This window comes from Phodopus roborovskii, unplaced genomic scaffold, assembly GCF_943737965.1.
Source record: "Phodopus roborovskii unplaced genomic scaffold, PHOROB, whole genome shotgun sequence".
NCBI classification, from domain to species: Eukaryota; Metazoa; Chordata; class Mammalia; order Rodentia; family Cricetidae; genus Phodopus; species Phodopus roborovskii.
The window spans coordinates 48,951,659-48,967,899 of record NW_026126418.1 but is presented as its reverse complement, the minus strand read 5'-3'; the positions used below and the strand labels follow the sequence as shown (position 1 = coordinate 48,967,899).

Below are 16,241 nucleotides of genomic sequence, written 5' to 3'. Positions count from 1 at the left end.
ATGAAAGTAACCCTTAAATAAAATATACTGTACTGGCAGAAAACTACTCACAAGCTTTGGAACCAATAAGGTATTGATGTAGATGTCATATCTACAGGGCTTCTCCTATTTATACAAAAAACTCCTAGAGAGTACTTTAGTAAAGTGATAATCCCTAGCATTTTATTACTAGGTTTAAATTTAGTAAGTGCTTTTCTACAACTTGTAATTAAAATTTGAAGAAGACCCAACATCATTCCTTTTTTCAAAGCAGTGGGTTCCTGTGAAATATAGCCTTTTAATATGTAACAAAGCAGTTCTTCAGTACTCAATAGATTTCAGATTTGAAGATGACAATTTTTTATTTGGCCTAGGATATTTACAAGTTACAGTTTCATATTTCTTAAGGATGATTTTACCATTTTTGTTCACTTCAGAAAATTAATTACCTGTAAATGCATATTAATAGTATTTCACACTTTACTTAGTTTCTCCATACCCCAAAAATAATATTAGTATCCAAGTATAATATTAATGTCAGTTTTCTTTACTTCATATATTTCCAAGGACCTTTTATTTTTTTCTTTTTATCCGACTATCATCAACATCAACTATTTCTTTCACTGTCATTTTTAGTCTTGGAATTTAATAATAAGAATAATAGTCATAAAAATCTTTTTATTTTTTTATTCATATAGTACTAACCATCTGTTTCTGAGTCTTTTTAAATCCAGGAATATAATAATAGTTCTAATAGTAATAATAATGATAATAATAATGGTCATACACTGAAATACTCTCTGATATTTAGAGAAATGTTGGGGAAAGACAGACACTACTCCAGTGTTCTCATATGCTTGGTCTTATCCATGGCTGTTTATTGTATTAAAACTGAAACTAAACTAGATGAAGCTGTATTTCAGTGAAATATTGTGGCATCATCTTAACATTCTTTAAGATCAAAAAGGTTAATTTTTAAACAGTATGTATTAGGGTAGCTCCACTCCCATTAGTTACCATTAGGCTTGAATAGAAATAAGAATTTAGACAGCACACTAAAGGTGACCCTGAGAGTCTGAGAGCAGCAGAGCTGACCCTGTCCCCCATCTACCATGTAGTGGTATGGGTGAGGGAAAGATGCCCTTCTCACTCTGACACTTGCTACCTGCTGCAGACAAGAGATCTTACCACAGAGTCGTGAGAGTAAGAAAAAAATATGTGTACCTCACCAGCAGCATCACAACAGGAGAGCTGTTCCTATACCTGCCTGCTGAGCAAACTTGAGCTGACCTTGTTGTCTAGATGCAGGTAAGTCAGCCCTGAGTGCATGATAACAGAAGAACTATTGGTTCCCATGTCCCCTATCCCCCTCCCGACCTTGTACAACCCCTATAGCAAGCAGGAAGGAGGGCCCTATGTCTCAGCTGGGAAAAACAGTAGAGCTGTCCCTGATGGTTTGAGTGTGGGAGATCCAGATCTGAGGAACTGAAAGCAGGAAAACTGGCACTGCTCCTTGCTGCTGGTTGCACTGGATGAGCTGGAGAAGGCCATGATGGAGAGTTCTCCAGGTATTGACCATGAGGGAAAGCTGATGGGATGACCAACTCAACTATCATCCAGGCCCAGAACTAGGGCTATAAACTGTGAACTAATGGAGCATGTGAAGGAGAACCTACAGATCCAGAACAGCAGGATCTCCATGATAGCAGCCCCAGTGAGAGCCCATTATTGGCTGTTGATTGCATAGTATAAGCCAGAGGCCCCAGAGCCAATCCAATAACTAGTGGCCCTAAACACTTGCAAGTAATGTTGAAAAGACTAAAGGGTTAACTGTGTGACTCAATGGGCCACACTACAGTTTACACCGCAAATTATTCTCCTCAGCCACTGTTTGTATTTTTTTGTTTGTTTGTTTTGTTTTTTGGGGTTTTTTTGCTTTTGTTTTTGTTTTGTTTGTTTGTTTGTTAATTTGTTTTGGCTTTGGGCAAAGGAGAGGTGGGAGGGGATGGGGAGATAAATGAGATTGGAATGCAGGATGTGAAATCAACAAAGAATCAATAAAAGTAAATAATAAACAAAATGACAAAAATTAGTATAATGTTAACATAGTGGTATAAAAGTATCTTTTTATTATTATTATTTTATTTAATTTTATATAACAAAGTCCAATTAAATGAACACACATTTATACACAATATTTGGGAATTTGGGCGTTGTTCTTTCCAAACTACTTTCTGCTAGTAAGGGGTGCTATCATGGAGTATTCGAAGAAGATTCAGATATCCTGGCTGTAGTCTGTAGGGCTGTTTTGTCCAGCTGTTTTGAATGTAGGATCACCTTGTAATATGTTTCAGGTGGTCTGGCGTGATCAAACCACATTAGCCTGGAAGGAATCCACATCGTTTCATTTTCTGTGGAAACAAAAATAGAAATCCTTTTCCTTATTAACTTGTCCTTCAACTTAAATTTTGAAGTCAAAGCATTTTTTTTAAATTTAATTTATTATTTTACATGTCGATCCCAGTTCCCTCTCCCTCCCTCCCTCACCTCCCCCATCCTTCCTTCCCTCCTTCCCTCCCTTTTACCCTCTCTGCCCTCTCACATGCACTCCAAACACCCTCCCCTCCCAGCCCCCCAACCCAATTCCATATGTAGGGGAATGCCATCCAGTTGGGGTCATGTAGATCTGATAGGTCCTATGAAGTAGGGACTAGAGCTTCTCTCCTGTCTCCAGATTAAGGCAGTTATCCCTCCATGGGGGATATGTTTGCAAAGTCCTTCTGTGCACCAGGGATACATCCTGGCTCCACTGTCTGAGGTCTCCTAGACTGCTCAGTCCTTCTGGCTGAGACCCACATTCAGGGGGGCCTGAGTCAGTCCCATGCTGGCTTCCCAGCTATCAGTCTAGTGGCCGTTAGCTCCACCCTGTTCAGGTAAGCTGTCTCTATGTGTTTCTGCCTCATGGTCTTGTCCTCTCCAACTGCATCTGGGTTCTAGTTCGACTCAGTGTTTATGTATGGGTGTTTGATCCTGTTTTCAATAGGCATTAGTTGAGGGCTCCATGGAGAAGTTAGTTGTTGATCTCACTCTCTGGGAAGGGCATTCATGATAGCCTTTCCACGGAAGCTGAGATTGTTGTATAGTTCAGAACATTGGCCCAGATACCTTCATGTGTTTCAATTATGAGAAACTACCATGCCCATATGAAGAATGATGGTTACTGCGTCAATGATGCATGCTGTCAGGCAAGCATGACATAAATCTATTTTTCTCACTATAAAACTCTAGAATTTAGGTCAAATATTTGATTTAAAGTTATTTCAAATTAGGTTGCAAATTAATCTAAATGCACAAATACATAATTTTTACAATTTAGTTGTTTCTTTGTTCAACTATTCTCCAGACTCTTTTTTTGTTTGTTTGTTTGTTTTAATAGATGAGTGCATGAGTAAGGCAAATGTAGAAAGAAAAGATCCAAATGTGTTTAGAAGTCCCAGATGAAGCAACTCGGAGGGGACACCACAGGAAAAATAATGCATGAGAATGTTTGGGCAGCTCCCTTTTCAATATGCATTTTGAGATTATCTACTGCCCTGGTGTGTTTATAAACATACAAACTTAACCAACATAACATTGCTGTTACCATACTTCATGACATACAAAAGGTTCTAAGCATTCACAATCTCTCTTAGAGAAAACCATTGGACTGAAGATGCAGCTTGCAGATAGACCATTTGCTTGCCAACAACAAGGTGCTTCTTGGATGGAGTAAAGTGGTCTAAGAAGCTTACAGTATGTAGGAAAGACATTAAAATGTCAATTTTAACATTGTGTCATTAATATATGAATTTTAACATTGTACTTATGACAGAATTAAAATACTATTTTTTCTACGATTTTATAAAAGATTATCTTGATTATAAGAATAGTCAAGAATAGAATGTAGACAACACTAGTTTACTAGACAGTAATAAGTTATATAGAGTTTTCATCCTGTTGGTGTTGATATGAATTCTTTAGTAGTTTCACAGAAGAAAAAAAAAAGTGATGCAATTGGGAACCAGATCTTCTATTCCCTGTGTCTTTTTTTTTTTTTTTTTTTTTTGTCTCTACATTGGCATCACTAGGTCCACAATATTTCAGATACTCCAAATCATCAAATTATTATCAGAAGTCACCATTCTTCTGGTCAGACATCTAGAAATGTCTATAAAAGGGACTTATTTTGCATTCTGATGAATACTCTGGTCACAGAAAGTTGTATTGCTTCCAACTTTACTTATTAGACAGAGTATGAGCCCCTCACAATCATCAAAGCAACATTTGTCTTTGTCAGAGAAGAAACTGTCATTGGCCAGACCTATGAAAGTAAGGCAGGCACCACAGAGACTCATTGTTACAAGAAGATTTTAATTAGTTCTATTAGAAGTTCTTGTAAATTAGACTCATACAATCTATCCATGTTGAATAAAGATAAAATCCATTACTTGGCCAGTTGCTGCTGCTTAAAGCAAAATATAAAAAGATACGATGATTGTGAGCACAGCTGATGGTTGCATTCAAATTAGTTAGCATTTGTGTTAGTATGAAAGCAAAAAGATAAGCATATTAATCTCCTAACACCAAATAGTACTTTAGAAGTAACAATCTATGTTTAAATTAGCTGTTGTATATGCTATTTGCATTTAATGTAACAAATGGAGTGGGGTTTAACCAGTTACTCTGTTTATTATCATATGCTAGAAATAAAGTTAACCTATGTGAAAAACTATATGAAATTCTGCGTGAAAAACTATATGAATTCTTCTCTATAAGACCTTGAGTATATAAAATGCAAGTGATTATCAAATCATAAAAAGCATGAATTTGAAACATTTTAAAGGGGAATGTCAGATCATACCAAGACACATTATTGCCATCTTCTGTGCATTTATTTCAGCATCTTGTTTCAATGAAACTCCCCCCAATGCTCCTTAGAGGAATTCTTGCTTGCAGTTAGGCCCATGATGTGAGAGGACTATAACTCAATTTTCTGATTTAATAGTGCAGGACTATTCAAGCATGAAATTGCCTCCTTCATGTAGAGCAATCCCCTTTGCCTGTCAAGTGAAGGCTCAAAAGCTTGATGTGTACTCTGATTACCAGTGTTGACCCAGCAAGTCGTTGCTGGAATTAGAGTTAAGCTTTTCTGTATGACCCACAGAAGAACCATCTTCCAAACAGTCAAAGGTGAACGTGGATGTACGGCTCTTCATAAAGTCTCAGTCATCCATCACTGTATGCTCACATTCTGGGTTCCTAGTAAATTATAGTAAATGGTAATTAGTGTGTCTCAAATTGACTAGATTACTTTTTCATTAGTATAAACAAATTTCTTTCAATGAAACATCTACTGATTTTAAGAATTAAAGAGGAAAAAATCCACCTTTGTTGTGCCTAGGGTCATCTGCTATTCCAAAAACAATGAAATAGACTCTTTTCCTCATTAATTTAATAAAACACCGTGGTGCTGGTTGTTTGCATTGCAAGATTTGAGGGCTGAATATGAGAGCAGTACAGACTTATAAGGTAATGATGCAGTGTAAGTTACAGTTCTGGACAGTTGGGTAGTTGTGTGATTTTTTTTCTTTTTTCTTTTCTTATTTTCAATTTTATTTTTTATTATTTATTGGTTTTTCTTAGTTTACATATAGATCCCAGTTCCCTCTCCCGTCCTTCTTCTTTCTCTCCCTCCCTCCCATGCCTTCTGACCACCCTCCCATCCCATTCCCCCCAACACTCCACAAGGAGGGTTATACCTTCCAGGAGGGGTCAACAAAAGTTTGAGTCAGGGGAGGAATAGATGAGAGGAGAGAGAGAGAGAGAGAGAGAGACAGAGAGACAGAGAGAGAGAGAGAGAAAGAGAGAGAGAAACCATAGAAGTGGGAGCCATTATAAGTTTGAAGAAAAAACTGACTCTAGAGAAAAGTCCAGAACCTACAAGACTGACCCCAACTAACAATTTGAACATCAGTGGAAAGGCTACCATAAATTCCCTTATTTTCAATTTTAGAAGGTTAAAAAAGAGTGAAATTAATAATAGCTATATATAAAAGAATATATATATTTAAAATAATATTATATATATTTAAAAAATTATATATATATATATATATATATATATATATATATATGGAGAGTGAGAGAACACTACACAGTTCAGTTCAACACTTAAAATATCTTTTCTATGGATATTATTTTTCAGTTTTCAAAATTAAAATATGATTGCATCATTTTCCCCCATTTCCTTTTTCACTGTCCATGTTACCTGTTTTCATTTCTTATCATTTTTCATTAATTTTTATTTTACATACCAATTCCAGTTTATTCTCCTCTTCTCCCTCCCATCCTATTATTTCCCCACTAACCTCCCACCACATTCCCCATCCACTCCTCAAGGCAGGTGATGCCTCCCATACCCCCACTTCCTTTTTTTAATCTAATCTTTCCCATATACCTTCCTTGCACACTGCCTACCATTTCCCAAATAACTGACACACAGACTTAACATTAATTACAAATGCTCAGCCAATAGCTCAGGCTTGTTACTGGCTAACTCTTACATTTATATTAACCCATATTTCTTACATATGCTTTGATACATGGCTTGGTACCTTTTCTCAGTACATGATGATCTTGCTTCTTTCTGTATCTCTGGTGACTCCCTACTCCACATTTCTTCCCAGAATTCTCATTTTTCTCTCCCACCTAACCTTATCCTGTTCAGCTACTGGCCAGTCAGCTTCTTTATTAATCAATGAGAGTAATACATATTCATAGTGTACAGAAGGATTATTCCACAGCATTTACCTCTTTTGTCTAATTAGAAAAGGAGGTTTTAACCTTAATATAATAAAACTGTCAACTACAAAACAGTTATTAAGTAAGAATTACATTTACAAAATCTAGTACATTTAAATTTGCCAAATATAGAGAAAATACTCTTATTATTTATCTTTGTGACTCTAAAGTTTTATATCTAATTTACCTTTTATAATAACTAAGAAAATGTGTAACTAGGACTAGTTACAGTCTTCAACTCTGTGAAAGACTCCAGAATGGTGGAATGTTACCCTATAAGATGGACATCTGGCTGCTTGAACAGTCATTCAAGGCTTTTCTATGACATTGAGGCATCCACCTTTGGCCTGCAGGCCTGGTATATCTGGCATATTTTTCTGAGATGCAAGGAATTTTGAAGCACTATCCTACCTTGTCTTGGCAAAGATTTGCAGTGAGATTTTTTTTTTGCATCCTACTAATCCAGTTTGGACTGAAACTGTAAGTAAATGAAGCAAGAGCAGCTTCTTTGCCCACATGGCTGGCTTTTTCCATTAAGAAAGCAGACTCCATACAGAGGTTCTCCAATGACCATCATCTTTTTGAAATAAATGGATGCTATAAGGAACAGATGTGTCTCACTGTCATGAAAAGTGTTAGGTTATTAAACATAGTAACTGCCATAGTATGTAGGTTTTTGAAGTGTTTGAAGACCATTTACCTTCTCAATACACCTGTGTATGATGATTAAAACATATCTAACATGACTATAAGTTTGACTATTATGGATAACTTAATTTTTATTTCTTAATTATACATTACATTTTAAAATGAGCCTCATAGACATAATACACCTAATAAGAGCAGAAATATACATACAGTATAACAAATTAACTTTAAATGTGAATCAATAAAAAATCCATACCTATGTAAAATATTTAAGGCTAATAGTTGTTTTTTGAATTTAAAAGTTAATTCACAAAGTAGAGTCAGTAACCTACCCCTTTCTATGTCCCCCATTTTCTTTTCAAAAGGATATCCTTGAATCCAATCTCCTTTGTTCAGCCTATTTTTTTTCCTGATCATTGCCAAAAACAATTTCTAACCAATCCTCCTTAAATGATAATTATCTATCACCCATATTTTTGGAATGGGAGTGTTGCTCTCTAGACTACTTTCTTCTGTTTAGGGGTGCTGGTAGTCTTTGAACCCATAGAATATTTAGGATAATGGTTAAGTCTTGTCTGTAGTATTTTGTGAGGCTGGATCATCTCAGTCAGTAGCCTTAATCTGTTCTAGATGCTGTATCAACTGAGCCATCCATTTTTATTGATCGGATTGTCTATTGGAAATCTTCTTGATTAAAAGATTAGTACAGCCCATTGAAGCATGTTTTTCATCTTAGCTTATGGTCTGGAGTTGTATAAGAAAGAAGGATGAGAAAGCATTAGGAACAGGTTACTGTATGGAGTTCCTCCGTGGCTTCTGCCTCAGTTCCTACCTCTAGATTCCTCCCTTGGTTTCCCTCAATGGAATGTGATCCCAGATATGTAGCTCTAATAAACCTCTATTTTTTTCAAGGTGTTTCATTACTACAACAAAAAGCAAATAAAGACACTTGAAATGTCTAATTGTTCTCCACCAATATCCTTAAACTGGATAGTATAACACACCTGACATAAAAGAAGATACGTTGTGCTAAAGGTTTAAGTGGGGGTAGCTGGAATAGGAAGCGGAGACGGTAAGGAGTAGGTTAAACAAATAAAGTATATATGAAGCAGTCATTTGGAAATTCATTAACAAAGTAAATAAAGAATATATGTGTAGGTTTATATGTATATATATATATACATAATTTAATTAAGCTCACTAATATATATACTGATATATATATATATATATATATATATATATATATATATATATATACCAATTAAACTGTGGGTTCATGGGTGGATAATACTACTCAGAAAACATGGTTTAGTAAATGAAAATCCCAATGCCTGGCACATGATGTTTATCTACCAAGGAGTCTCCAGAGGAATCCAAATTAACAGAGTCTATATCCATTGCTCCTGCTTATATGCCGTAAATAGAAGGTAAAACCTCACTACCAAAAAATATCCAAAATAGCACACACTTTGTCTGCAGACACATAAAAATCAAGTTTTCACTGCCTGAAAATTCTCTCTCTCTCTCGCTCTCAACCCTAGTCAGCTTTTACAGTACAAAAGGCCCTATGCAGCCTTCTGGGGAAGAAAGAATATCTGTGGTACAATAAAAAATGTGAAAAGCAAGTTGTGCCCAACATACAATAGTGATAGAAAATTTATTTCATTCGTGGTAGTTTGAATATAATTGATCCCCATAAGCTTATAGGGAGTGGCCCTATTAGGAAGTGTAGCTTTTTAGGAGTAGGTATGGCCTTGTTGGAGGAAATGTATTACTATGGGAGTGGGTCTTGAGGTCCCATGTATATCAAGTCACACCATGTTTCAGTTCACTTCCTTTTATCTTTAGATCAAGATGTAGAATTATCATCTTCTTCTCCAGCATCATCTCTCCCTGCACAATGTCATGTCTCACCATGATGATATGAACTAAAACTCTGAAATTGTAAGCCACCCAATGAAATGTTTCCTTTGTAAGACACCATGATACCAACTGCTTCCTGATTGGATTTGTAGTCTGTTCCACCTACAGGATCTCATTTCTGGTATTTTCAACATGGTCACAAGTCCATATTTAGGAGATCATAGAGCCTAAGGTGGAACTTAATATTATGGTTTGCTAGGTAGTCATGTCTGAAAACTATCTTCTCTTTTTTAATAATTTATTTATTTTTATTTTATGTGCATTGGTATTTTGCCTTCATGAATGTCTGTATGAGCATATCAAGTCCTTGGGAACAAATTGCAGACAGTTGTGAGCTGTCATGTGAGTGCTGGGATTTGAACCTGAGTTCTCTGGAAGATCAGTCAGTACTCTTAACCATTGAGCCATCTCTCCAGCCTGCAAACTATCTTCTTAATATTTAGCTGGCACTCATATTTTTGGGCTATTCTCAACTTTGGTAAGAGAAGCTTGATTTTGAAGAGGGTAGTAGTTGATCTCAAGTCTATAACTGGTTAAAGTACTAAGACTAAGGGACTATTAATGCTCAGATATGAAAGGATCAGTTATATTAAATCCCTCTGGTAAGCTTCATGGAACAATTGAAGTAGGGGGTAGAGTTTAAGACCCAGCTGAGGAAGAGAGCTGTAAAATGCTAACTTGTGGACACATCATGGCTATTCAGTATACCAACTTGCAGCAAATGTGGTTGAATGACGAAGATCTGTATCAGACACACCTAGTCAAAATTAAAACTGAGGCCTAACCCCTAAAAGAGAAGCTTTTGGCTGTTTTGGCTACAGGAAGTATCATTTGAAGACCAGATAGCTTGTTGGTTCTTTCTGCCCCAGTATATAGCTGATGGTAGATGAATAATATAAAAATATATGGTGTGATTTATGAAATTTCAAAGAATAAATACAATATTTTTAAAAGATAAAAAGGTTTAACAAAAATTGTCATACTATATTACCAAGATTTTTATGTATTATGCCTTGTTTAATATTTATTGTATGGTAATTGAAAGGTAAAATTTTCAAATATTAAGGTTAAAATATAATTTGTAAGAGGTTTATACAGAGTTAAAATTTTGTCCTTAAAAGACAATGTAGATGAAAGGAAATTTGTTCTACCTAGAGTGACCACTCATTTCCTGAGTTGGCTGGTGTCTTATCTGTGAATCACATGGTGAATTTGAATGACCTCATTTCCATTCCTCTAAAATTCCGGTAGCCCCTTCAGAGCACATTCTCATGAGACTCAGGTAAAACTTTGTGTTTGCCCAAATATTGGTATAGGTTATGATTTATCAAAGGGCCTCTGAAGTCAACCACTTTTTTATGGAATTCATATAATATATCCTAGCAATATAAAGAACTTGGAAATACTAATATCACAATTTAACCAGCTACTGGTTTATTGTCAGAAAGATTGAGTAAGTTGTCATGAGCTACACAATTTGTATTTGATGTAGCCAGGATTTTCAGCTTTCTAGCCCCAGGAGTTGGGACTCCAGAGTCTCGTTTTTAATGCCTTCTCTCATCTGGGCTGCTGCTTCCCTCAACTACAATTATTTAGCCAGACGTTCTTGAAAATAAATACATCCTCCTTCAGATGACTGTCTTTAGGAAGTAGCAATATTCTTTCCATATGCATTGAATTCTTCCTCCTGGCTTTTATCCTCAGCATTTGGTTTTGACCACTGACGTGTCTTTTTACTTGAAATGGCTATTCTTAAACTCTCAAATTTCAATGCTATGGAGAATAATTTTCTATTTTCTTTTAAAAAAATACTTACCAGAGGATAAATAAAGGATATTCTTCTTCCAGGTTTTTTCTGTTCAACATTATTAAATGAGCTATACAAATAAATGAAATCAGTCAGGTAAAATAGAATCCCTGAGAAACGACCATTCTCCCATAACTGCTAAACCCAGATTGGTAAGATAAAATGCTTTCATTTTAAATTTCATATTTCTCATATTTTACTAACCTTCCATGACACTGACATTCTTTAGATTTTTGACACTTAGGTCTAATAATTTGATTTTATTTTAACAACAACATACATTGGATTCAGTTCCTTTCATTACAATATATATATAGTTAATGGTTTCTTTGTGAATATTTAAGATGAATTTTTTGAGTTTTGAAAAAGCCTCAGGAATAGTGTTAAATGAATTTTGTGGCTCATGTCTTATCCTTGTAGGCATCTGCATGCACTATCCAATTGTGCGCAGCTAAGCATTTGTAGGGAAGTGATCTTGTAACTCTTCTCACTCCTTCCAGGTAACTGAAACTGGTTATTCTGGAAAACCATATCTCTTCTACCAGTAAATCTATATTTAGGATAATATGGACATAGTTGGGCTGGGTTCTAAAACTGAAATGTTGCCCATGTTAGTTTCTTCCTAGGTGGGCATGTGAGTCACTTTGACCCAAGGGGTACCACATTTATTGGCTGGATGTGCTAATGGAGAATTTTTCTCTTTCCTTTATAGCTGTATGGTGTGTGTGTGTGTGTGTGTGTGTGTGTGTGTGTGTGTGTGTGTGTGGATGGTGTGTATGTTTAGCTTATATACAAGCGTGTTTTGTGGAGGTGTTACATGATATTTTCTTTGGAATCTTGGATATAAGACTTAAAGCCTTGAAGAGTGATTGTAATTTCTGATAGAAAGACAAAGGCAAGCTCTAGAAATACTTTGATAATCAGGTGGAGGATAATTTTTATAAATTACATGATGAAGATTCAGTTTAAGCAACATATAAACTGAGAGGACACTCAGCATTTCAATCATTTTCCTGCTGTAGGCTACAGTGTCTGGGATTTTGATTACAGATAACAAAAAGAATCCTATATGGTATTTCAGGAGAAAATGAATTCATGATTGAACCACAAACCTTTGCAGCACTTATTATTTGTTTAAAAAAAAGCAAAGCAAAGGTGTTATTCATTCTAAAGACATAGATAAAATGCTTAATTTATCATTGATTGACAATAGCATGAAAATAAATAAAAACCAATGTATGATAAAATTCAATTCCTCTTTTAAGGATTTAATTTAATCAATATGTAATGATTAGAACATAAACTGTGGTTCTATTAATAGGAAGATGATGTCAGTCATTGTGAGTTTTTGTTTAATTATACCATATAAACTTCATGATAAGTTTAAACAAAAACATATTTAGTCATACTATAGTAAGAAGCTAAACTTTCAGAAACAGATCTATTATATTTTGATATTTTTAATATTCACTTGTACAAAATTAGTTTTTAAAAATCATTTCATGTTATTTTGTACCAGTCTTCCTTGTTAAATCCTCTTTATTAAGAGATCATATGAGCAATGTTTAAATCACCGAGGGCTGGGATTTTGGTTAGTTCCTATTATTATATTGTACTTCTCAATATCACATCATGAAATAACTCTTTGATTCATCATTATCTTAATGTTATATAAGAATTCTACTTACAAAAATAAGACTTTTGAAAATTTAACATTATCCTTCATATAAGGAATCATTAGTCTATTAATAATTATTGTAGTTATATGTTTAAGCAGTACTTATTAATGTGTTTTCCTAGTTCTTGAGTTATTGTAAATTCCATCCATACTCAAAATATTATTTTCCAAAATATTACAAGCATAGCTGTGTATTTTCTTGGAACAGAAAATATAGGTGTGCTTTTAGGGAATGAGATGTGACATTCTACATGTCCTTTAAACTTATAACCTTTCAAGCTTATATTATAAAACAGAATGCAAATGTTATTACCTTCAGAAGGGAATAGGAACACAATGATCCAGTACAAGATCAGAAGATGGAAGTCAGTGATGTGTTCAGGAGTACATAAAAGCACTTACAAAGAAATAATCATGTCATGGTTTGTGGCTGTTGTGATTGAAAGTATAGAAGTTTACATATCATGTTTAAAATAAAAATGTGAATAATGGAGTAAAGGTTTAAGTGGAGAGTTACTTGAGAGGGTACAGAAAAAAGTGTGGGGAGGGGTGAGTAACACTAGAATCTTTGGAGGAAACCTCTTTTAGAGGCTTCCTTAATAAACCCACACAAACACAGAGGATCTTGTGTGTGTGTGGGGGGGGTATTTAAAGAGTTTCTTTAAATGGAGTTATGGGGTATAATGCTTCTTCCTTATAACATATGTTATCAACAATAAACCCTATTGCCAGTTGTTGAATGCCACCTTTTGAGTTGCTGATCAGACAGACAGCCCAATAGTTTCCTCTAACAGCTGTTTAGTGTCCTTACTCTCAGGTATCTACCATACTAAGTTTCTATATGATGAAGATGTGGAAGCTTGGGTCAAAGGACATGCAGAAAACAAGCTGATGCTTACCTGTAAATATCCTCCCTATAAGTTAGCATTCAGAGTGCTGGAAGATGCTACACAGGTTGCTAGTAGCCAAAATTCATCATCAGCTCAGTGTGAACCCTTTAAGTTACAGTGATCCTATATGTCTCAAGAGGTACCCATTGATTCAATTCTGCCATGAATGCTATGGTGCTAACCAATTGTTTTTTCTTTTTTGTATTTAAGGTTCAGTCTCTATGATGGAACTCATGTACATTAAAAAAAACCAATGGCTGATGATTTTGCAGGTCTTAGAGGAACCCTATTGTTATTTTGCTAAATGGATATAATATCAAACTGCTTTCCAAATACCTGTTTTTATACCCACAGATTAGTGAAGCTTTCAACCATCATTAGTGACCCCCTCAGTGGACAATAATTAATAACTCATGGAGTAGAATCAACGAGTGGCAGTATAGTGTATAAACCTAAATGGGTCTATAACATAGTTTTGACTGTTGTGGTTCAAAGAACATTGTGAGAAAAGTAGAAGGAAGATTGTAAGAAGTAGCTAAAAAGTACTGCTGTGAGGCAGTAGGTTCTGGACATAAATATCATTGCAATCATGAACTTGATATGATTGACTGCAGAGGGCTTGCATAAAAAGAAAACTAGTCATAACTCCACATAGACTTTGGGGAGGCTCATGAAACTCCTGCTAGGTGAAAGCTCTTGTAAGAAGAGTCATTTTTCTCAAGAGATGTTGCTGTTGGTAGGTTGCTCTATTGTAAGACCTGACATACATGCACACTTAGCACTGATTAGACTTAGTAAGTTATAGAGATAGGACATAAAGTTGGGATGGAGTATGGTACTTGGGGATCAGAAAGAAGTTGAAAGGAAAGTGGTGTTTAGAAATGATGAAAATACATCATATATATGTATGGGATTCTAAGATAATGAACAAAATGAAAAATCTAGGCTCATTTTAAATATTGCAAAATGAAAAAATAATGAGTTAAAGGTTTTCAGATTAGTATAAATAATATATACTGCATAGACTTATTTTACTATGAAATGCCATCTTATTTTTAAAAAGGCATTATAATACTTTTCCACGTCTTTAAAAAATGTTTCTTTTTAATACAAGTATAATTATACTTAATATAAGTATGTAAATATATAATTACACTGTTTCTCCCCTCCCGTTCTTTCCTCCGAATTCTCTGGATCAGGAGTTGCCATGATATGCACTGAAATTCTGATACTTGAGAGGCAGAGGCTGTAAGGTCATGAACATTCTGGGTGACACACAAAATAATCAAACAAAAATTTAAGACTGGTGTAATCCAGTTTATACATTTTAGGGCTATTATATGGCTCATTGTGTAGTCCTACCAGGTGCTGTATATACAATATGCATTAGCTTTTCAGAGGTACTTGTTATCTCAGCTTGCCATAATCACCATCAGCCTTCACAGAAGCTGTCATAGTGTTAATAATGCAATAACAATAGCTCAGTAATAAAGCCAACACTGTCAATGCTTAATAAAGATAAGAAGAAAACTTCCATGAATGAACATCGATGATAGTTTGGGAGAAGAATTTTCTCTAGGTGCACTTTGAAATTCTGGCATGTCATATAAGCTATGTTTGATTTGTTGTTGCTGCTTTTTCTGACAGAATTCAATTTAGAGAGGTAGCCATGAGACCAGTGCATCTGTTACCTGCTTTGTGAAGCATGACTTCAATGATGGGCTCACACCTATTAGCAATCACGAAGAGAAAATGTTTGTAACCATGGCACATGCCCACAGCATTACACTCCAACTTTATGTAGAGTGCCCTTTAAATAATTTATCCAATATGTTTCGGTAGTTTTATGGCTTAAACCCATTCAGGATATCAAACCATTGGTCATAAAATGTTCTTCACGTCACTATTTTTAAGAAAGCATCTTTGATTGTCTTCTTCCAGTCATTCTTTTTTTTTTTTTTTCTGCTAATGTGCAAGCAAGTTCTGAAAGGTCTTCCCAAAAATAGTGAGTTTGTGAATTCTTTGTTTCTTACTTGCAGAATTGGCATCATGATTAATAGGCATGTAAAAGAAGACTGATTCCTAATCACAGTTATTCTCATTCTATTCACTTAAAACTTGTTCATTTAGAAATACTATTGACTTGATTATAGTGTTGTCAATGCCTCATCCTTGATATCTCAGGACTGAGAGGTTCACCTAATTTTATTACAGCAGTTTAAAATGTATTTCTTGACAGTCACATTTTTACAACTAAGCTACATTAATGACAGTGACCTTCAGGCTTTCACACTGCTTATCTTGCTTACTCTTAGATTTCATTCACTCTAAAACACCTTTATGAAATGCATACTTTGTGTCTGGCTGTACAATAAGTTTCACTTTACCAAGTGGGAAGACAAAAAACAATATGGCAATAATAATGCAGATATGTATTTTTTTTTTTTAATGTGGAGTACTTCATCAGAAAGTT

At 35.0% G+C, this 16,241-nt stretch overlaps 1 protein-coding gene across 2 annotated transcripts in view; it reads left to right on the top strand.

Annotated features, from left to right (window-relative positions):
- The window catches only part of Galnt13 (polypeptide N-acetylgalactosaminyltransferase 13), a 553,792-nt gene that overhangs the window by 235,507 nt on the left and 302,044 nt on the right, over nucleotides 1–16,241 (top strand). The window lies entirely within an intron of this gene.